At 37.4% G+C, this 23,700-nt stretch overlaps 1 long non-coding RNA gene across 1 annotated transcript in view; it reads right to left on the reverse strand.

Annotated features, from left to right (window-relative positions):
* Nucleotides 1-11,574: 11,574 nt before the first annotated feature.
* Nucleotides 11,575-23,700, reverse strand: part of LOC139742395 (uncharacterized) — a 33,380-nt gene continuing 21,254 nt past the window's right edge. Inside the window, exons 2-3 of the long non-coding RNA XR_011711674.1 lie at nucleotides 14,970-15,138; nucleotides 11,575-11,735 (exon numbers count right to left, since the gene is read on the reverse strand). This is a non-coding gene — a long non-coding RNA (uncharacterized lncRNA). The remainder of the gene's footprint in view (nucleotides 11,736-14,969; nucleotides 15,139-23,700) is intronic.

The following is a 23,700-nucleotide window of genomic DNA, read 5'->3' on the forward strand; positions in this document are numbered from 1 at the left end:
AAGACAAAACAGATACATTGCCTCTCGGCTGGGGATAGAAACAAAGGGCAGAATCTGTAAGGAAACCAAAACTATCACCGGCAAAGACAAACGCCTAATGGAGACAAAAGAATATACTCATGTGAGCCGGGAGTAGTTTCATAGCTGGCTCTCTTGTATATGTGGAAAATTTCCATGAACCAAAGCACTCACTACAATCAATGTGTCAACAATGATAAACCCATATGCAGACCTTTGATAAGGCAAGATTTTAGCAGAAGAAATGAGGTGATTGATGTCATTTTCTTCCAATTTTGCCATTAATTCCTAACTGTCCCAAACGCTTGTTTCAAGATCTGAATGTAAATGAGAATCACATGGTTGTCATAGGACAAAATAATGAGAAAAGAAATTTTGTTGACTCATTTCATGTTTTGTGCTCTTGTGGCACAATGACTGTTAAAGTAGATATCATGATTACATCCAAACTGATTTTAAGTGGAGCAAAATATTTGAGATCATGAGTTAATTGAGTCAAATGTTGACAATGTGCAGTACCATTGCACCAGACAACACATGGATGGAGACTATCTTCCAAAACTGTTTCATTCAGGCCTGCTCTCATGAGAGGCTGAAACAATTTCTATCACTCTCGGCAACTTTGTGGCTGCATTAGTGTCATTCAAAGTTGATCTTTTGTCAACCACCAGTTGTAGCAGTCATTGAGAAAATGCAATTTATGCTAACCCTGTGTGAAATTCATGAAACAGCAAGCTTTATTTGACTAAGTCTGAGCAGGCAGGTATTGATCCGGTAGGGTAGACCAAGAGAGGGTGCAGGAAAGGCCCCCCTCAGTGCCCCTATACCCTGCCCCTCCCCCCCTTGCCTCCCAACAAACTTTGTATGTTTTGGGAGTTGTTTTTTTTCTTCCCCCTGCGGTGTTCACAAAAAGTGATCTCAAACATTTGCTAGCAAAATCACTTTTCATTGCAAGTTCTGCATGCACATTTTGAGTGATGTGTTACACAGCACAAGGTGTGGGATTCCCGCATGTGTCTGCGTGTGAAACTTTTCCACAGTCTGATATTGAATTGATGTGAGTTTGATGCACCAGCGCAGGAAAGAAAGAAAGATTAAAAAAAAAAAAATGTTTTCTGGATGTCTTCGTCGTGAAACTTAAGGGAGGTTTTCGATGAATATGAGTTCAATTCCCATCCTTCTAATTTTTTTTTTTTTTATTTGCACCTCCTATGCCCAGAGTTTTGTATACCTCAAAACTCTTGCTTTGGTGCATTCAGTTGTCAACCAGACAGTGATTGTGGTCTTTTGAGTTGATATCCAGTTTTCTCCCGTGTGCTTTTTGTTGTGCCGGAACGGTTTTGCATGATGTCAACATCCCCACTGCCAGCTCTGTTGCATTTTACAGGATGCATGATCGACATGTCCATCTCTGGTTACTTTCATGAAATGCACACCAAAGGGACCTGGTGTCAGTCCACATGCCAGTCTCACGATTCCTCGAAATGACTGCTGAGATTCGGGTTGGAAACAAAAACAAAGCAGGGGGATAATGTTACATTTTTCTTTTAAACTGATCAGATGAAAAATGAAAGATGCTGTTTTATAATGGGTGGGATAGGGGGTAGAGAATACTCTGTAAGAAATTGTGCTGCTGTTAGATTCACACAGATTTTTACTTGCGGCTGTCTTTTTTATTTGTATCATTTTTAAATGAACGGGAAGCCTTCTGAGGATTGTTTCTCCAAAAAAAGGACTGAGATCATGAGACTATCCCCACAGGATTTGCTGCTGTGAGTGCCTTGTTAATGCCAGAAGTTGGGGATCTATTAGTCTCGTTGCAAGCTGCCTGCCACCGAATCCCATGTGCACGTGCCTGAGAAACAACCCACACTCAAGTTTAGCCAGCTGTTGTTGCATTATTGTGAGGATTTCAACATGTTCATGATTTTTTTTTTTTTAACCCAGTACTTTACTAGATATTACTACTTCACACCTATGCATGAGCTTTCTTTTATCTCTCTTTTGTTTCCAATTTAGGCACCTAATAACCTAGATTTTATAATAGAATTGGACACTGAATCAGTGCTTTTCATCAGTCATATTGTTCAAGCATGCTTTGCATACCATAATGTGGGACTGATGAAGCAGACTGTTCTTTCGAACAGACACTTCATCTGGGGTCTAAGCTTTGTAGTTGTTACTTTGTAGACTGTGTTTCATTATGTGCTTGATAAAGGTTTGGATTTTGGCCACTTTGTTTGATGTCTTGATAGGACACTGGCTGATGTTTTAAAGAGAGATATATGACAATATATATTCTGTCAAATATATTTTAGTAGAGTGTAGTTCTGGCTTGAACAAAGTGGAATATATATTTAAAATCGATAGATTAGGTGTAAGACGGTCTGTCCTTTGCAGATGTCAGAAATGCCTTTGTTCTTAAGTGTGGAACTGATCTTTTTTAGAGCAGGTTTTTTATAGTGAATGATGACGTTGCAGTGGAGTTTGAGGTCACATTAGTACTATGTGTGCCAGTTCTAGCACTGGTAGAGCCCCATCTTGTAAATACATATAAATGTGAAATATGAACTTTATGACAGGGCGGAATCATTTGTGATGCTATCGAGCCATCTTTCTCTGGTGATCTTTGTACATAGAAGGCTTTGCCCCCTTGAGGATGCGGACGTTGACAGGGATGTTGAAAGAAACATTTACAGAAAAAAAAGAAGAAAAAGAATCTGACTTTGTATGTTAAATTGTATGGAATTTTAGTCTGGGAATACTCTGATGTATCTTTGAGTATCATACATATTATATATCATCACTAGTGTATGTAACATAATGTCATGTGTGTAAATATATATATAAATGAAGAATATTAATGAATCGTTTTGACAAATGCCAGAATATTGACATGGGATTCGTTTTGTGATTGTTTGCATACTTCTCATGTTTTGACGACTTTACCTCCATCGAAGAAACAGACTGAAAGAAGTGCACAACTAAAATCTCACATGATAACCTTGAGAAGATTGTTAACATATTTTCTACAAATTGTACTCGCAGGTGCATCAGGCCATGGAATCTTGAAAATGCGCATCTCAGCTCTTCATTTTTACACAGATGTATCCAAACTATGTGCTCATTGTGTATTCATTTCTCTGTCTCTCTTTTTTTTTTTAATAACAGGGAGCATTGCAAATTAAATTGTGTCAGAAATCATGTGCAGATCCAGCGTTACAATGAATTTTATGCAAGTTTGACTTGAGATATTTGCTGTATTCCCCACCAAAGTTGTCTGAACAAAACAATGGACTGTGCACTCATAGCTGAGAATGCTCGCTGTGATCCTTGAAGAGAGTGTGAAATTTGAGTGTACTGTAGGAGTTCACAGCGAAGAGTGCTTGTCTATAGATTTCCCTAATTGGCTTTTTTTTTCTCTTGACAGGGATACATGTCTGTATTTCAGAATGTTGTACATGCTGTAGTTGAGTGTATATTTAGTTCAGGTGATGTTTAATCTCCATTGTGAATTTGAAACAAACCATTTTTTTTTCTAATTCTATATTTTGGCGTCTAATGATATTTGTTTCCTAAGATCTCAGAGTTTGCTTTTCTGGGAGTATACTTTCAGATGTATGTTATAAAATTTTCTTTATCAAGAAAACAGCAAAACCACCAAAAAAAAAAGCAAAAAAGAAACAGGAGTCAAAAGGACCATCTACATCGAGTATGTATGCACTGTAGCTTTCAATTATTTGATTGATTTGTGGTTATAGAAAAAAAGAAATTAGGGATGAAATATCATGTTTCATGCAGAATACTGTTCGTACTATTTAAAGATAATCCATCAAGTGCAGATAATTCACTTGAGTAGGTTTAATTTATAGTACCCCGTTTGGTGAAATATGGCTGAAGATGTACATGAAACCGAACAGCACTTGGAAATTACATCAATGGATTTTAGAATTGAAAAGGTAGAATTCCAATATATAATTTTATTTTATAATAGAGAATGGAATTTCTTCCAATTAGGTATTTTGAAATTCAACAACTGTCTATTGAAGCAAAAAAAAAAAAAAATGTGTGTTATGGACTATACTCTCTTTGTATTATGGATTTAGAGGGAATGTCCTCTTTGCACATTTTCACTGCCAGAAACATCCTGTGTATTCCTTTCTTCTTCTTTTATTAAAATCTGCAATGGAAACCGAGCATCAGCCAACATGCACTGTGCAAGAATCTCATATGTGGCCGGAGTGGAGACTATCTCTCATTTGTTGTCATGGAGAGAGAGAGAGAGAGACATAATTTGATGGGATCTGTTATGCAATATATCATGCCATGGAGAACAGGTGTAATCACACACCCAACTACTGCTCACTGAGGGTAAAGGGGGTAGGTGTGAGTGTATCCTTGGTGTTCATCAATACCATTTGTCCAAAGAGTAAACGAGTTTAGACTCGAGTGATTAATGCTATGTCGTTGGTACCATTTAAATTAAATTTCTGTATATGCCATATATTTTGTGGGTTTTTTATTTTTTGCAAATTTCGCGAGTTGGGTACTATTCCAAATTGAACAACACATGAAAATATTAACTGTGATCCTGACATGAATGTGACATACATGTATACACTTCTCCATTCATTGCTGTACTCCACAATTGCAAATCTAACCACTCGCGAAAATGTCGGAAAGTCCCGCTTTGTGAAAATTTAGACTTGCTAAATATATGGCTTATCAAGTATTGGAGTTTCGATTGTGTGTGATGTCAAACGATTAATTCTGCCAGATTGATAATTCTGTGTACTTGCCCTCTAAAACTGCCAAGCTACTGCCATAATTAGTTAACATGTACTTCATCATGATGTAATATCTTCCCTGTATTCATGTAATGATGAAATTCACATCACAGATTTATCCATCCCAATGAAATGCAGTAAGATGTTAAGAGGAGCACTCATTTGAAATTCAATGATGTAAAGAAAAAATTGATGTTTGTTCCAATGATAGGCTACTTGAGTTCAGTTTGCTTATATTAAAAGTGAAGCGACACATACACAAAATATTATGACCCTTGAAGTTTTACTTTTTAACAGTAATTGAGACAGTAGAGTCTTTTCATATGCTCTCCAAGGAAAATACATGTATTGATGTTTGCCTTCTGTGTGAAGTTGCAGGAGCAGATATGAAATGAAGAACTCTGCAGAAACTTTTTGGAGTTTGAGTTTGAGCTCACAAGGTTTGAGAAGTGTTGTAACTTCATGTAGTCTTTGCAATGGAGTCAAAGAAAAAGGAGAATACAGCGACAAGAAGCAAGGATGTTAAGATAGATGCCCAATCAAATTGAAATACAGCACATTATGTAGGGAGGTCTAGTCGAATACTGTGGGTCCAGAAACATTTGCACTGTGAAACTTTTGCGAATTTGAGCCAGCGGTCTTTTTCACAGCATCAAACTGTTGTGAATTGCCACTGGCATTCAATGCATTGTGTAGACAAAAGCTTTCGTGTGCGTGCTACTTTTGTGAATCTTGGCTCCTCACAAAATTTGCAAAGGTTTCACGTACAGGAATATTTCTGGATTTTACACAGTTCCATTGTATTCTAAGTGTTTTAGCAGGAAACTCATTGGAGCTGAGAAGGCACACTTGAAAAAGAATTTACACACACACACACACACACACACACACACACACACACATACACACACACACACACACACACACATACATCCTCTGCACTGCACTTGAGGTAACCAACTGCAAGTGTGCTGTGCATTCAGTTATTGCAGGATGTACACTGTGCTTCCTCTTCCTTTCTATGATTTGTAGAAATGATTGAATTGTAAAAATGATGGGCAAGATTGATTGTGTATTGCCTCTGTGTAGTACTTCTTCATTCAATACATAGACATAGCGACATATCCAAGTTGAATTATTGAATCTTTTCTTTTCAAAGAAAATATTGTTATTCTAATGTATGAAAATTTAATGTACATGTATCATTTCATCCTTTTTTTTTCTTTTTGGTTTTTGCATAGAGTGTAGAAGTTCATTTTACCATACTCGGTGGCCTGTACTCTAATTTTATGACATGACTCAGTTCTTGGTGTTATCTTTTTAAGTTCTGTATGATATCCTTATGCAACAAGATAATTCATTGAAAGTGTCAAAGAGTACACACTTGATCACTGTCAGGCATTTTGACTTCATTAGTCTGTGCGATGAACAACTTAAGTAGCAATCACATACATTGAGATCAGTCACGTAGAATATGAGTGTAAAAAGAAAATTATTTGGCTTTCAATACCTACACATGAGCTATGTGACACCTGAGCTGTAGAATGAATGGCTTAACATTTTAAGCTTTTAATACATTTCATCAATTTTCAGATTGTAGACCATCTGATTTGATGTTTCTTTGAATCCTTTAAAACAGGCAAATCCGACGCAAACTGCTTGCATTTTCTCTGTTGTTCAGACTTTTTTTTTTTTTTACAGAGCTTGGCAATGGTGTGTATTCTCATTCGATACTGTCCAAAAAATGATATACTTCCATTTTATTTTGGGATTGTGTTATACTTATGGAGTAAATGTTGTACAGATTGAGGGGAAACAAAATACAGCGAGTGCCATGGCGATTTAAGACAAATGACTTCATGTGTTATCCTTTGTTATGGAGTGTTGTTGTGTGTGTGTTCATGTTCTATACATACATGTATCTATTGACACACACACACATACACACACACATAATAAATAAATATATATATATATATATATATATATATATATATATATATGTGATATGTCTATAAATATGTATATATATGTGTATATATAAATAAATGCACACACATACTTTGTATACACGCACACATATACATACACAGACAAGGAAGAGAGAGAGAGAGGGAGAGAGATTGACCTGATATGTGTGTGTACTTGTCTTGACCTAGTCCACGTTTACACAAATGTATGTATGACTGAAATTATTTAAATAGGAATCAATTCAGGTATGAGGCTGGAAATGGTGTGCCACAGGACATTGTTGACCCGTTTGCACCTAGACCTTTCCGATGCCGTTAACCTCTGCTTTCTGAAGCAGTGTATTTCACATTATATACAGCACTCATTTTAACTCCTCGATTCTGATTGGTCAAAGTCGAGTCACTAGTTTTCACTCTATTGCCCAGCAGTCATATCTTGGTTTTTGAAGATGCACGCAGATATATCTTGTGCATTGTGAAGATATACCTTCTTCTGTAATTTCTCTGACCGGTAGCATGACAACTACGCATAACGTCGCTGGGGCAACAAGACCTCGTATCTACAAAATGTCAAATGTTCTGGAGAGCCAAAAAACATGGCGGCCAAAGCGCTGTGGCGAATGGGATAGCCTTTCCTTTGGCATGCCGTGACGGCTTCATTTTTGGAGTAGGACAGTTGGGATTTGGACAGGACATCACTTAACCCATTATTTGACCATCAATCGAAAAAAGTCATTTTCACCAAAATTGCAGATACAAGGTCTTGTCACCCCAGCGACAAGTGGGATGCCGTTTATAAAACAAATATTGACTGCTTCTTTTTTGGGTCACGGTTAAAACCATTTACTCTAGCTGATTTCTGAACAGAGCTACACCCCAAGACAAAGTTGAGGGACATAGCATTGTTCAGAAATCACCTCTGGGCAAATAGTTTTAACCATGCGCCTCAGAGCAGTCAATATTTGTTTACTATTTTGCATCTCTTCAGACAGATAGGTTCTATCCCTAGTTAATCCCATTCCCTTCTTGTCCTTACAATCCCACCCATGCTCACTTTTGCATAAATCATGTCTCATATCACCCTTCTGTCTATTCCCTCCATTTTCTCCTCATCCTTCATGGGTCTGGATGTTTTCATCCTTTCACATCATCATCATCTCATTCTATTTTCATTCCCCACGTTTAATTCTCAATGATGAAACCATCTGGCTCTCTAACATTTCCTGTCGTGATTTTATTACAATCATTCAAATTATACATCTCCATTCTTAGATAATCTGGCAGCCATCAACTTTCAACAAAATATATGGTAGAAATTCAACAGTGAAAACAATACAATTTACATAAACTTCTTGAAACAAAAATGGAAAAAATAAGGAAATTTCACATTGAATCAATCAATAAAATGACTTTGCAATGAAATCATCTACGTGCAGCACATGACAAATAATACAATATACATTGCATCGAACATTTTCATGCAATCATCACACTCTTGTGTTCTGTTACCAGGGGGGAAGCCATTCCACCTTTGGGTCAAAAGTAAACCCTGTGGAACAACTGAATGTGATTTTACTCCGCACAGTCACACCCATTTCTTGAAGGTGACATCAATATGATTTGTGCAAGTTGTTGGGGGACTATGGACTCCACTGCTTGCCATACGACATTATAGAACCCTACACAATGCACATGCACACTCACTCACACACACACACACACACACACACACACACACACACACAAATGCTGACCCTACACAATAAGCACATGCACACTCACACACACACACAAATGCTGAGCACGGTTCAACAGAGCCCTATGTCATACATGTGGAAATCACAACATTTGGCACTTTCCAACTTTAAAAATGTCAGAAAAACAGACAAGCAGGTGTGCAACAGTCCTTTCTACAGTAGTTCACCGACTTCAAGTTTGTGAAGTTCGTTATTCTGAAGGTTCATTCATCCAAAAAAAAGGATGGACAGTTTGTTACTTTAATCTGAAGATTTGTAACTCTGATACACACAAATTTCCTATATAGTGTACTAAGATGTCCATTCACGCAAAAATGAAATAGGGTTAAATTCGAACATTTGTGGCACTATTCCTATGGTTGATTATTCTTAAGGTTCATTAATCTGAAAATGATATGAGGTCTGTTACTCCCAAGGTTTCAATCGCCTGAGAATGAAATAAGGTTTGCCATGCTGAAGGTTTGTTAATCTGTAAATGAAGTAAGGTATGCTTATCCAAAAATGAAAAGAACTTTCAGAATTAGGAACCTTTTATTTCATTTTCGCATTTACGAACCTTCGGAACGACTAAACTATGGAATAACTAACCTTATTTCATTTTAAGAGTAACGAAACTTCGGCATAACGAGCTGTAACCCGCAAATCACAATCACTTCCAAAAATCTGATGACTGTTATTCAGTGCATTTCTATGATGGCCTAAAATCCAATGGTATATTGAATGTTCATTCTTCTGTCCAACCATTACTACTGATTAAAAGTTAGTAAAGGACTGTTGGCTCTTTCGTGATTTTGCGGAATTGTGCGAACTAAACTTGCATCAAGAGGTGGGATAAGATTTGTACAACAGAATGTTTGATGATTGAAAGTGCATTACGAAAAAGAAAAAAAAAAGCATCCTGAACATAATTTTTTATCTTTTTTTTCTTTTACAAGCTAGTCGCAGCATTTCCAAAATAAAAATCTTTCAGCAGTATTTAGAACTATATGATCATGTCCTACATAAGACTATACAAGAATATACATCATAATTGTGCAATATATTTTTCATGACTCATTCTAGAGCTGAAATATGACAAGTCTTGAAAGATGATATAACCTATCATTCATACACTACTCAATTTGCCTTGGCACTTTGCATTTCCACCCCCTGCTCTCCCTCCCCCTTCCCCCCCCCCCCCCAAAAAAAAAGAAAACAAAACAATAACAGCAATGATAACAACAAAATACCCCACAAACAGGGAGAACTTGAGTTGAGACAATAAAGAAATTGTCCTCTTACATTAAAAAAAAAAGTCTGGGTATATATATAAATATTTTTCTCTCTTAAAGGGGAAGGCTAGTAACTGATCAGTGGGAATCAGTGGAAATGCTGGGAGATGATTGTTCCAATCCTTATGGGATTCATTCAAGAGTTCATTGTATATCTATTGTTATGTGAAAATGATTTGCTTCAGAACGGTCTCATATTCAAGTAATGTGCAGATTAATGCTCCGTCACTGACCAGGGATGCTAACCTGGAAGCATTAAACTGCACATTACTTGAATATGAGACCATTCTGAAGCAAATCATTTTCACACAACAATAAATATACAATGAACTCTTGAATGAATCCCATAAGGATTGGAACAATCATCTCCCAGCATTTCCACTGATTCCCACTGATCAGTTACTAGCCTTCCCCTTTAAGGTATTTGCGCAACCTGACAGAAAGTTAACTTATGAACAACATAAATGATACAAAATAACTTGTCAAAGAGAATACTGTTTAATACAACAGTGGTGTGGCTTATGTACCCATGATACATCATGCTAAACATCATCACATCAGTGGAATACCTAGATATGAAGAGGATCACTGTGTGAGTGAAACCGATCTGAATAGCCTGAGATAACTGCACCAAGTAATACATAAAAACTTATCAGCTACGATGCAGCAATGGGGTGACTGAATCTGTTGGCAAAACCCTTAATAAAACTGCCAGCATGGCATAGGTGGGGAAAAGTAATGCAGCAAGGATTAAATCCCATCACACAGGGGAACTTTGCCATAGCAAGGACCTAAACACCATGTCAATCACCTCGTTATACTTGTTTTCTCACAACATTGTATATATCGGGTACAAAATAACACAAAAAATACGATGAGTTGGGACCGGCACAACTTTTATACATGGATGTCTGAGGGATTTCTTATACCTGACCACTTTATAACCGGGTTCCATGGTATCACAGTGCATTTTGATTAATACACTTTTGTCATTTAGTGAGGGTAACATTCTAATGTCCTTTGTATGGACCCTATTCCTTTGTTTGAATAAGTCATCATATTGGAGTTGGGGAAAGGTACCCAATAATGTGGTGTAGATACAACTGTAAAGTCCCATTATATTACATTTTGTGGATCAGTTTCTTGTGAGGATGATCTTTGTGTTAGTCTCCGTGGACCCTGTGTTCATGCATATATTTGTGCCTTCTAGTATCTTTGCACATTCATGTGTGTTCTTTACTTGATTGTGCATGTCGGGTTTACGTGTATGTGTGTATGCCAGTGCGTCTTTGAGAGGGTATGTTTGCATTTCATGTGCTTCAAGTGCTATCAAAATAGACAACCTTAAAACCAATATATATTATTCACAGATTAAGTATAAATATTTACAGTAATTTCAATAGCAGCTATAAAATTCTTTAAAAAGCATTGCTTCCACACTTGTATCATTACAAAAACAAAAAAAAATCCATATCAACTACAAAACACCACACAAAAATATTAATTTGCCCTATTTTGGAATATCATATGTATTTTTAGTAGCATTGCTTTGATACCTACATGTACAAAGGCTTCACAAAAGAAGCACTTTAACACTCCTTTTATATATTTCAAGCGAGCAGAGTTGTTAAGTTTCCAAAATTTTCAATCAGCCTTTTCATGATGATTTTGCAATATTTTTTTTTTTGATTAAAAGAAATTTATTTACAATGCCAAATTTCCCCCGCCTCTCTTCATGTCTTCCTCACACTTGCCCTTCCCTCATCCCCCATGCATTTTTTTTCGGCTAGTACTTAAAGAATGACTCTGTTGGATGATGACCGTCAAAGCCTGGGTGTCCAGCGACGGTGACTCAGTGTCCTTCTCTCGGACATTTGCATCTCTCAGCCTCTGGCACATCCTTCATGACCTGCTCCTTGTGGTTGCCGCAGCCTTTAACAAAATTGAACAAAGACAAGAAAACAACAACAAAAAAAATGAGATAAAATACAACATCAAGAGCCTATACTTTACAGTTTGTAACTTTAGTACACTACATCTTCACACACACACACACAGACCAGAGTACAACTGGTCACTCAGACACTCGGTCACTCGGGGGCAACATACAGACTTGGCAAGGTGGCAAATCTGTGGTTGTACTATTAATCAGGAATCATTATCACTGTAGACTGACCGAGTAACACAGATCCTAACAGCAACAGTTGGCTGGTTGCATGGAACAGGTGACCATTCAGCGAGAGGCCTGAAACAGAGAATGCCCATTGCTGGCAGGCAGTATCATTTATTACTCATTCTTTTTGTTTCTTTTTCTTTATAGGAAGAAGATATTCAAAATGCTCTGACACTGTAGCACAGAAGCTTCAGTGGTGTAATTTGAAACCAAGGACTCGCTTTCATGAATCATAATGCAGGGACACCAGTATCTGGATTTTGTTCTGTGAGAGCCAAGCGCAATCACTGCATGCTACCATGACTGCAGTCACCATGGCAAAGACCGAAAAATGCTGGCCATGGGTAGGACGTGGTGCGTCACCGACATGGTGATGACAATCATCATATGTTGCAAATTGTCATACGGTGTCTTTGGAATAAATGACATGTGGGCCAAATTTTGCAGCATGTGAGGGTTAGAAGAAATTTCATCTGTAATGCCTACCGAGCATCTACACATACGCCAAACTTCTGGGATGTGATGATAATAATAACTAATAATAGCAACAGTGATAATAATAATGATAATAATAATAATAACAATAATAATAATAATAATAATAATAAGAAGAAGAAGACTAAGAATAATAATAATTACAATAATGATGATGATGATAACAATAATAATAATAATAATAATAATAATAATAATAATAATAATAATAATAATAATAATAATAATAATAATAATAATAACGATAATAATAATGATAATTACAACATTTGTTTCATTCTGTGAGACAGAGACGTTTACAATGCTTCATTAATCTTCGCATATTTATGTCTGCTGTGTAAGAATGACCCCATGTTTTTCTGGTAGAGCAAAGGCATGCACACAGATAATTCTGAATTCTCCAAAATTACCAAAGCATCATTAATACCAGGTATCCTGTATGCGTAATGGATTATGATACCTCCCTTCGCATGTAATAAGAACAGCTTGATAAGTGTTCCTTGCGAGCCACTCCCCAATAAACCTTATCACTGACTGATTTTTGCATCACACTCTTTGAATGTATTTCATGAATTTGGCACACAACCTAATGAGATGTTGAAGTGTATGAGCATTCATGTGTATAGACTTCATGCATAATGTTCCTTTGGCATGAAAGTGTAACGGTGTTCACATATTGGAATACACGACATCACCTTTTAAGGATCAACAGCAGTCCCCTTTATCATTTCTCGTTTTCACATTGTGAAGCCATATGATATACGGTGTGACAGCTAACAATCTTGTGGTTGGAACGTAGTGGTCTCAGGTGGGTTAATGAAAGGTGCATATTATACCTGTGCATGTACAGAGAGTTGCCCTGTAGTGCCAGCATTTTCATGGGGGGGGGGGGGGGGGGGAGGAGGGGGAACTTTCTTTGTTATGACGGTATCCGTTTGCGCTTGCAGGAGTGATGGGTTTACTACCACAGGTTGACAAGGTAGAATTTTCGCATTCTTCCCAAAGTTCTTGTTTCTTCACATACATATAAAGTAAAGCAGATGCATCTGTCATTGCTGATGGGGGAGCTGTACATAGTAAACCCCGAGACATAACATCCATCAAAGTTGCCCTATGATACCAGCTGGAGGGCAGCATTTTCACTTTAATATCAGAGATGAAAGAGGAACTGGCCTTGAAATGTGGGTAACACTGGCGACCACTGACACAAAACCAACACTTCTCTTTACAGTAATTATCTCTATCAATATCATCAATAGGTAACCAGTTTGTATGTTCATGTTGGTGGTAGTTTGTCACAACGGTTTGAAGAGGGTTAATGGCCACTGAAAGGGGGGGGGGGTGGGGAAGTAAGGGAATGTTCAGTGATGGGGTGATGATGATTCAACCAGGCAGCCTTGGATGTCTGGCCAGTGTCCTACGCCTCACATACCACGCGACATACACAGAACATCTCTTAAAACCTCCAAGCTTGTCACTTCCCTCCCAAACGAATTCATTCACCACCAAAAGAGCAACATTCCCCGCAGCTGGCGCTTTTTTGAGACAGCACTGAGTAATGCCAGTCACTGACAGAGCGACGACTCGTGATGCAGTTGAAGGTTAGGTTGTGGTGGGGGAAAAGAGTCTACGTGACTTTTTTTAAAGGGGGGGGGGGGAGATGGGGCAATCGTAGACTTCAACCTATAACAAAACTACATTGAACACATTCTTACACGCTTCACTAGAATTTGACGGGGTATACTATCCTATCAACCTGTCACAGGTTAATCCCACTGTCATGTAAACAAAGATACAGAATGGGGGTGGTATTCTAAGATGATACTTGATTCATCAGAACATCACAAAAGGCATGACCCCGCGTAACACTTAACCTCATGTTTTCGAGTGGAAGTATGTTTTGTACAGATTTGGTGAAATTCACTGTCAGATTATGAGAGGCTGTACCATTTAATGGAGAGCTTTTCGGGAGATCAAGCTCGGAAAACCTCTGGCATAACTTCATCAAAAAGAAAGGGGGGAAAAAATGTCAGAGGAAATGAGGGGATTCTCATCGATTACGTTCATTTCCTCCTCAATTAGAATCACCGCGGCACTTCACACAGGCCCAGGCCCAACAGCTGGCCGACACGTCGTGACCACCAGTGAACCCGGAGAAGCGCAGCTTGAGGTGAGGAGAGTGCCACATCTTTTTGTCAGGTTCTCTGCTTCTTGCCTTCTGACTCTCCCAATGACCTTGTCTGACTTTGAAGAAGAGTGCGAGACCTTGCTTCTCACTTTGAATTTCGTATTGCGGCGCCATTGATGAGGTAACGGAGAACAATGTGTCACCCTGTCGTACCCTTCTACCAGACAATGCGATCCGTATTCGAGCTTTACCTACCGTACAATTGTATGTAGGGTGAGGTTACGTATATCTATAAAGAACTTAACATCATAAAATCACGAGATCATGAAATCACACAGATTTAAATAACTGATAACAAAGAAGCTGTCACCTTTCCACGTCTGCTTGTGGCACTTTTCACAGACGACTCTGAAGCACATCGTGGGATTTGGGTAGATGGCGGTGGGTAGCAGTCTGCAGGAGATGTGGTGATGGACGTCAAACACTGCCTTCCCTGTCTTGGGGCTGCGTCTTGATTACTCCAGCTTCAGCGCTTGACACTGAAAAGAGATAAGCAGAAATACAAAAACACCTCCGTGTTATCCAAACATAGAACAGCACTACAGTAAAACACAGTAATGATCATGCAGCGTTGAGAAGAAAACTTCTGCCAAATTGATTTACATATTTTGCATTAATATACAAACTTGTATTTTGTATTACTGTCATCTCATGCATCTCATCTCTACACTCCCTTTAATAGATATTTAGTCTCTGTTCAGCAGTATCTGTCTCTAGAAGTCCCTCTGCTTTCCTTTGATCTTTCACCTTTATATTAAAGCCAAGCATTTAAAGTGAGAGTCTGATCATGTATATGATGTGCAGGGGCGGATCCAGGAATTCCGTAAAGAGGAAGCGCGTTTACAAAATTAAAGGGGGGGGGGGCACGCACCCCTCCCCCCATTTTTTTCTTTTTATTTCTTTTGTTTCAACAAAAAAATAAAGGGGGGGGGTATGCGCCAGTTGTGGTCCTCCCTGGATCCACCACTGATGTGTATTTTGATGATACTGGAGAGATTTTAGCACAGCAGATTGAAATGTCGTATTTCAATTGTTTAGATTGCAAGTGAGGTATTTTTAAAAAATCTTTTGCATTTAGGATACAAAATGGTAATCACTCAGCAGGGACAAAACTTCAATTATTTTTGCTGCTTTAGTACACTATCTACAGTAAAAATTATCCATTTTGGACTTCAAAATTGTGACATACACTTCATACATGCAGAAAGAAGCCAGTTTGTGCACTTCTGTCAAATAAATACCCACAACCTGTTTGTATAATTTTCAGACTAGATTCCTTGCAAAACATGTGCTTTGCAGTGAATATCAAAAATTCTCCTGAAAATATTAATTAGAGTGCATTTTATACATAGCTCATTCTCCTATGAGCATAACTTACATTGAAGGGATGGATGGTATAGTATTGGTGGAGATGAGGATTGAGCTCTTAACGTTTTGCGTGATACCAAGAGACAACGTGTGAACTAGTACAAAGCACACCATTCTAAGAGGAATTTAAAGTTTATTTGATGAAAATTGGTTTTGGAATGGCTGAGACATCCAAAAACAAAGTAAAAGAAAGTGATCATAATAGAAGGATGAGTCCCACCTTTTATTACAATCAGTCTGTTTTGGATATCTCAGCCATTTCAAAACCAATTTTCATCAAATAAATGTTTGATTCCTTTTGGAATTACATGCTCTTTCATATTTCATTAAAAAAAAATGTTACAAAAAAAAAATGTTACAAAAAAGAAGTTAGGTCTCAACCAAAACTATACGATCCCTTTAATCTTGGTGTACATCTTTTCTTTTTAAGTAATAAATGTTACATGATGGGTTTGGATCAAAGCCTTTAAAAATGAGATATGAGGATGGAAACTTCTCCGGTTTAAAGAACTTTATGCATACTGACAGCACACCAAAAAATTAAAAAAAAATTACCAAATCAATTAATTAATTAAAAAAATATAGCCCAAACAGCAGAATTGGCACTGTGCCAGGTACTGAAATGTGTTTGAAACTTCATAAATCATCTCTTACAATCTAACAGAGCTCCACAAAAGATTAAGGAAATATTTTTTCAGTCCATTTGGGTTTTTTTTTTCCATGTGAAATTAATATTTCAACACTATGTCACACTTCCATTCATCAATACAGTCAAAGTGTTCATATAAGTTCAGTTTAAACAGTGGACAGGTTCAAGATGGAAGCGACCCTCAAAAAGATCCTTGCCCTTGAAGCAGGGGAATTTTTTTTTTTTTTAATGAAAGGCTGAAATTCATCAAGTCAATATTGTGATATAACGATTGGTGGTGATGTACTGTGATATGTATGACCACATATAGCTGTCTGACCAAGCCACACTGTACCTTGCTCCTATGCTTCTGCATCACCATCTGAATTAATCCGTTGAGGACGAGTCCCGAGTATATTCTCGGGCAGGTGTCTATGGAAATTATGCATGTTGTAGGAAGATCATCCCATCCTCAACGGGTTAATTTGGATGTTACATGATTATAACAACCTGCCAATTTTGAATCACAGATGCTGAAGGTGGCTATTCAGATATTGTATCAAACTACAACAGACTCTTTCCACTTGCTTTCCATCTAGTTACTTATCAATCAATCGATAATCACTTTCAATTCTTGCTTGATATAGACAATCATGATAGAGCACTCGTCTCAGATTTAAATGACTGCATCTACAGATGGCTTTCTCTGCCTTGATTTACAAAAAAAAAAATGCATTACGTTTATAAACAAGAAAATACACAAATCAACAAATAGTGATGCACAAATTTGTAGTTGATAATAACTTTGTACATGTAATAACAAATGATGAATAAATATTGATGTAATTGACATTAAACTTGTCTCTTTCAAATAGTTAAGGGGAGGGTTTCTTTCTCACTAGTACTTTGCAATACATCAGGAATAAAGTTGAAGTTTGGTTCTGGATTCTCGTTTTGAAACTAGGAAGCAGCTTGAGCTTTGTTCTGAGGAGCTACATTTGATGTTGTATGCCGCTTGAAATCTAATAAAGTCTGATGAATATATGGGCATCTTCCAATCAAAACGATATATTTGAAAACAAAAACAAAGTAAAGTGTCTTCTGTGATTAATGGACACCAATTCAATTCAGAATTCCCCCTGAACTTTACAGCATCCATGATATAAATTTCTTTAGGGAGATTTAGTAGATATTTAAGTTTTTTTTTAGCCATCTCATGGTACAAGGTGTATGAAGCATGCTCCTACCCCTGAAACTCTCTCTCTCTCTCTTTCACACACACACACACACACACACACACACACACACTATATTCTCTCATTAAAACAACCCTAAATATTGTACCAACATGATGAGCTTTACTCAGCTGCTATGAAGATATACTCATGGTTACAACTGTATTTTTCATAACATTTGCTCTACACTCACATCTTGTCATATGTTGGCAAGAGTATCATTGAAGACTCTTATGTTAGACAGATTTATATCTCGTTTATCAACAGCTTCCTCGGATCTATGTACCATTTAATGTTGTCCATGATGCCATAAAACCAACTCTTCTGATCATTCAAATCTTAAAGTGGCTGGCTACAGTGAAATTTGTGGGGAAAAAAAAAACAAAAGGAAAAAAAACCTTGTAAGTCATTCAAGCTCATCCTAGCAACAGGAAGAATTTGGATTGCATTAAAAAAAAAGAACCTTGCTTTCTATATCTTCAAAAAACACATCTATAAATAACAAAATGTAGCAACTGGAATGTGGCATGTATTGTGAACCATGCTCGTGGTATTTTGTAGGCTTTGCTACCAGCCACTGTTCTATCTCATATGTTCATTTCTTTTCTTTTCATTTCATTTCATTTCATTACATTACATTATGTTACATTTATTCAAATTCACTTTCAACAATGAATATATATTATGTATACTTTAAAATCACATTATTCCAATTCTAAGACTCTGATACAATAGATGAGCTCACTAGAGTTAAGAAACTGATTGCAATCTAATCCCCATTAAATCGATGTTGTACAATGTTTCTACCTGAGCAGGCAAGCAATAATGAACAATTTCCTCATGACAAAATCTTGGCACCCTTCAAGGGGGTGGGAAGGAAATATAGGTTAAAAAATGGAGATTGTCTAAAACCATGCCCACACCCTACAGAGTTCTCATCAATGGAAAAGTTTAGAATGAAACACAATTTAGATAAACGCAAAGCATCAAAACTCCTACACGACCTTGGAACATTTATAATCTCAGTCAAACACAATACCAAAAATATGTGTGGGGAATACAACATTTCTGTTTTGTTCTCTACTTCCTTCTCTCTCTCTGTTCTACAAAACACAACAGGGACTGTACTGATTTCTTTTTCTTTGAATCGATATATCATCTTTTCTTTTTCTTTCAAGCTGTGACTGAGTTGAAAAAGTTTACTACACATCTATTCAGTTTGTTTTGTGTACAGTCACTGCAACTCTGGCAGGCTTGCCTGTGTGTGTGTGTGTGTGTGTGTGAGAGAGAGAGAGAGAGAGAGAGAGAGAGAGAGAGAGAGAGGGGGAAAAGGTGTGCAGGGAAGCCAAGGATGTTTGTAAACAAAACGCACATGATGCTCGATACGCATGCCAGCGCAATAATTAGCTGCAGGGCCATGAATTGGCTGACCTCCGACGACATTGCAGCGACTCAAGCGTAATGCACCATTTGCTCCCAGTCACGTTCTGTTCTTAACAGAGCACTAGAGAGGGTGGAGATCAACATATTTAATAGGTGGCACTGATTTCATTGTGTAAGAAACTTATGTCTTCCAAAATCTCCACAAGTAAAGGAACTTTACTACATGTATATCCTAACTAGGTAGCCACAACTTTTATGTCATATATAACAAGAATGTCAATACCTGTTGAGGATCTACATAAATAAATTCCCCATAACTTTTAAAATTGATAACCAGTCACGTACAAATGTGAAAATAGTCAGAGCAGGTTCTTTTTTTGATATAAAAAAGATCAGAAAAACTTATTTCTTTTCCAAAGTCTCCACAAATAAGGGAATTATATCCTAACTAGGTAGCCACAACATTTTTGTCATATATAACAAGAATGTCAATACCTGTTGAGGATCTACATAAATAAATTCCCCATAACTTTTAAAATTGATAACCAGTCACATACAAATGTGAAAATAGTCAGAGCAGGTTCTCTCTTTGATATAAAAAAGATCAGAAAAAACTTATTTCTTTTCCAAAGTCTCCACAAATAAGGGAATTATATCCTAACTAGGTAGCCACAACATTTTTGTCATATATAACAAGAATGTCAATACCTGTTGAGGATCTACATAAATAAATTCCCCATAACTTTTAGAATTGATAACCAGTCACATACAAATGTGAAAATAGTCAGAGCAGGTTCTTTCTTTGATGTAAAAGAGATCGGAAAATTTACTTCTTTTTTAAAATCTCCACAAGTAAAGGCACTATATCCTGATAAGGTAGCCACAACATTTATGTTATCATATATATGTAATGTCAATACCTTTTGGGAATCTACATAAATTAATTCCTCATAACTCTTAAAATTGATAGCCAGTCACATACACATTGACTGTTTTGATTTGATTTAGACATTATTTCCACTTTTTGTTCACAAAAGTATGAAACAAACATAACTGAGTTATGATGATCATTACAATTATTGTCAAGATAGTCAGAGCAGGTTCTTTCTGTCATATCAAAAAGATCAGAAAAATTACTTATTTACATTTTGACTAGATTAGAGTCTCAGATGTGCCCATATTGAAAGCCTCTCCCTTATAAAACAAATTTTGAACAGATAACACTATAAAATATAATTTCCAAACATCAGTTTGAGTAGAATTTGAACATTGACTACTCACAGATGTAGCGACCAAGTAAGAATGTATTCCTTGTAGCTCCCTTAAATCTCTTCCAAAATGTTTTACACGTTCATTATACCAGCCAGCAACATGTCTGTTACATGCAACACTGTAAGTTATATTTGAGATGGAAGTAAAGAAAGTGCTAAGATGTGCCCGTCACATTAGGATGTGAAGTATTATCTGTACGTGTAGAATATCATGATATGAAAATGAATTACATGTCACAATATGTGATGACCACGTAAAGTGGTCATTTACAACATATACAATGTATTATCAACTACAGGAAACTCATTTCCAAATGAGACTCAAAACAAAACAAAATGTTTCTTTCTATATACAGTTCGACCTTGATTATCCAGCCTCCTTTTATCTGGAATTCTCTATTATCCGGACGCGTTCACGCAGTGAAGGTCTTTTTTTTTTCATCCAAAAATTGAGAAAAAACAGTGACTTTAACATCTTTTCATGGATCTATTTCACTAATTGCATAAGATGTGCATGATAGGTTTTTCAATATCTAATGAGGTAAAACATGTATGATTTTCACATAAAGATATACTTTATTTTTGTGAAGAAGGGACTACAATTTTGCGCAGGCTAGCAAAGATTACACCTCCGTTGCGGGGTACGCTACCTGCCTAGCTGCCAGTGCACTGGGACGGCAGCTTGGACGGCAGCTACATACATTAACATTGTGTCTCCCATATCCGGCCAATTCGCTTATCCGGACGAGCGCCGGTCCCGACATGGCCGGATAATTGAGGTCGAACTGTATGAGGTACTTGTTTCAAACTTTTCTTTGCAGTGCCACGAGTACCAGATGCCGACAAAAAAAAAAGAAAAAAAAAGATTGCATTCTCATTTCTCACTCACAGTCAGCTTTGTTAAAGATTTGACATTGATGTGTTTTGATTTACTGATACCATGTTTCAGAAGAAGTTACTAACTTTCTAGATGAGTATTCATGTGACATGATAGCAAATATATTCATTAACTTTCAACATCACCAGCCAAACTTCCTTAATGAATTATGAATAAAAGCACATGTAAAGACGTTCTTTAACCATCCACAAACATTTTATGCCACATCAAGAATGCAATGTTCCATTTCACATTGATTGGTACACTGAAGACCTGGAGTCTATCTGCTCTGTCATTAGTGAGTAGTAAACGACGTAATGTGAGTCGGCTTCACAATGAGTCAAAGGGAATGGGAGATTTACTGGCTTTTGAATCATGGGAACATTACAAGGCAAATGAGAATTGTTGTTTTCCATATGTTCTTGGAATCATTACTGCTTTCTTGGAATTTCAAAGCAAGGTGACCTCATCACATATTGAAATCCAAAAAAGAAAAAAATATCGCAGACGGAGGGAACAGGTGCTGCAGGTCTCAATATTGTCATAGACAAGGTCTGTGCTTCGAAAGCAAGATTGGTAAACCTTTTGTCGGGTTCTGTGATGAGGGTCAGTAAACCATCACAAAACAAGTTTTAGATGACAACAAAGTGATCACTGAAACACAATAAAATATATCCAACTGGACTACTATTCAGCTATAACAAAAGAGTCAATAACTAATGATATCTTAAAGAAGAAAGAAAAAAATCTATAGAGTGGGGAACTGTATGCATCCGTGTCTCCTGGCAAATAAAAAATGTAACTAATTGTAAACACTCATGCTTAAGGCACACCTTTTTGTCCTGAAAAATATTGGAAGTTGGGGGTGCACAAATGCAAGTACTTGTGTCTGTGTGTTTTGCTTTATTTCCCCCTATGTCCAAAGTTCAGGTGCACCTTTTACATTAGGGTTCACAGTAAACAGAATGAAATACTTCCAATGATTAGCATATAACATGACAATACCATGGCTACTGTTTAACAGATAAAAGAACACTATATCAGTTGTATTCTAGGTTAAGATTTTTACGTTCATTACATTCTTACTCACCAATTCGAAAAGATGAGTGCGTCTAGTTTTCCAAAGTCAGTTGCTCCCATGCACTCAAAAAATTATCTCTTCTTATTTGTACTTCTGGATAGATATGTATGCCTTGGAAAACAGCAGTGAACAGCATGTTCCTTCCCCTATCACTGACTGATCCACCAGTCAAAAAGTAGACTCACATATATTAAATAGGAGGCATCCTTAACTCTGCTTCCCTTGATAATCATGGCCTTGCAGACACAATCAGGCAAAGGCACAAACACAAAGCGAGGGAGACACGCACACGCACCCAAAACAACTCTTGCGACCAATGTTTTGGTTCCGACAAATCCAACGTGTTACTCTATTCCCACAGTTCTTGCAATCCAATACCCCTCAACCCCCCCTTTTCCTTTTCTTTTTCTGCAAGTCTTTTTAGTCGTCGTTCATGGCATGCCCCACCGGCAGTGAAGCGCAGCGCTTCCCTGGGACCACGCTTCGCGCCTGCGCGGGGCCTTACTACGTGACTTCCGACTCCCATACACGTCGTGCTCAATGAGGCTGCCTTCACGGTGAGGAGCCCTTGGAGTGGCAATTAATTACCCCACCGTCCTTCACCTTACCCAGTCCTGCCCCATACCCTGGGGGTACCTGTTGGCCTGCCAGTGGCTGCTTCAGAGAGGGGTAAATTGGTACTGGGCAAGTGGTACCTTGTCCCACATCAAATACATAAAACTATGACAAAAAGCAAACAAAACAAAATAAACACAGAAAATAACACTAAACAAACAAATTAGGCCCTAAAACTTCTACATCAAGATAGATTTTGTCCTATGCTATGCCATTATGTAGCTTAACGAATGACCATCATTCAGGATCATTGTTCAAGCCTACAGGTGACTAAAACTGAATATTTTTCAACATGTTGTGCTACTAATACTATTCAATGTTCATATTGGCTGTCTTGTCTTATTTGGCATACTTCTGGCCCATGAGCAATGTAGGTGTAGTAATTAGGAAAGAGTCTGTGCATTCATGAATGTGGAAGCTTTGCACTATGACCTCTTCATCTAATGAGGCCATTTCATTTTCTAGGAACTCAGCACAGAAATCGTGAGCTGTTAAAATTTCATGGAATTGCCTTTCAAGTCGCATCATTGAGCTCTGGGGCACCTAATCACAACAATAATTACCGGAGATAAACTGTATCGTC

Source organism: Diadema antillarum, unplaced genomic scaffold, assembly GCF_040938485.1.
Source record: "Diadema antillarum isolate AM-2024a unplaced genomic scaffold, OU_Dant_1.0 seq00000998_RagTag, whole genome shotgun sequence".
In the NCBI taxonomy this organism is placed as follows: Eukaryota; Metazoa; Echinodermata; class Echinoidea; order Diadematoida; family Diadematidae; genus Diadema; species Diadema antillarum.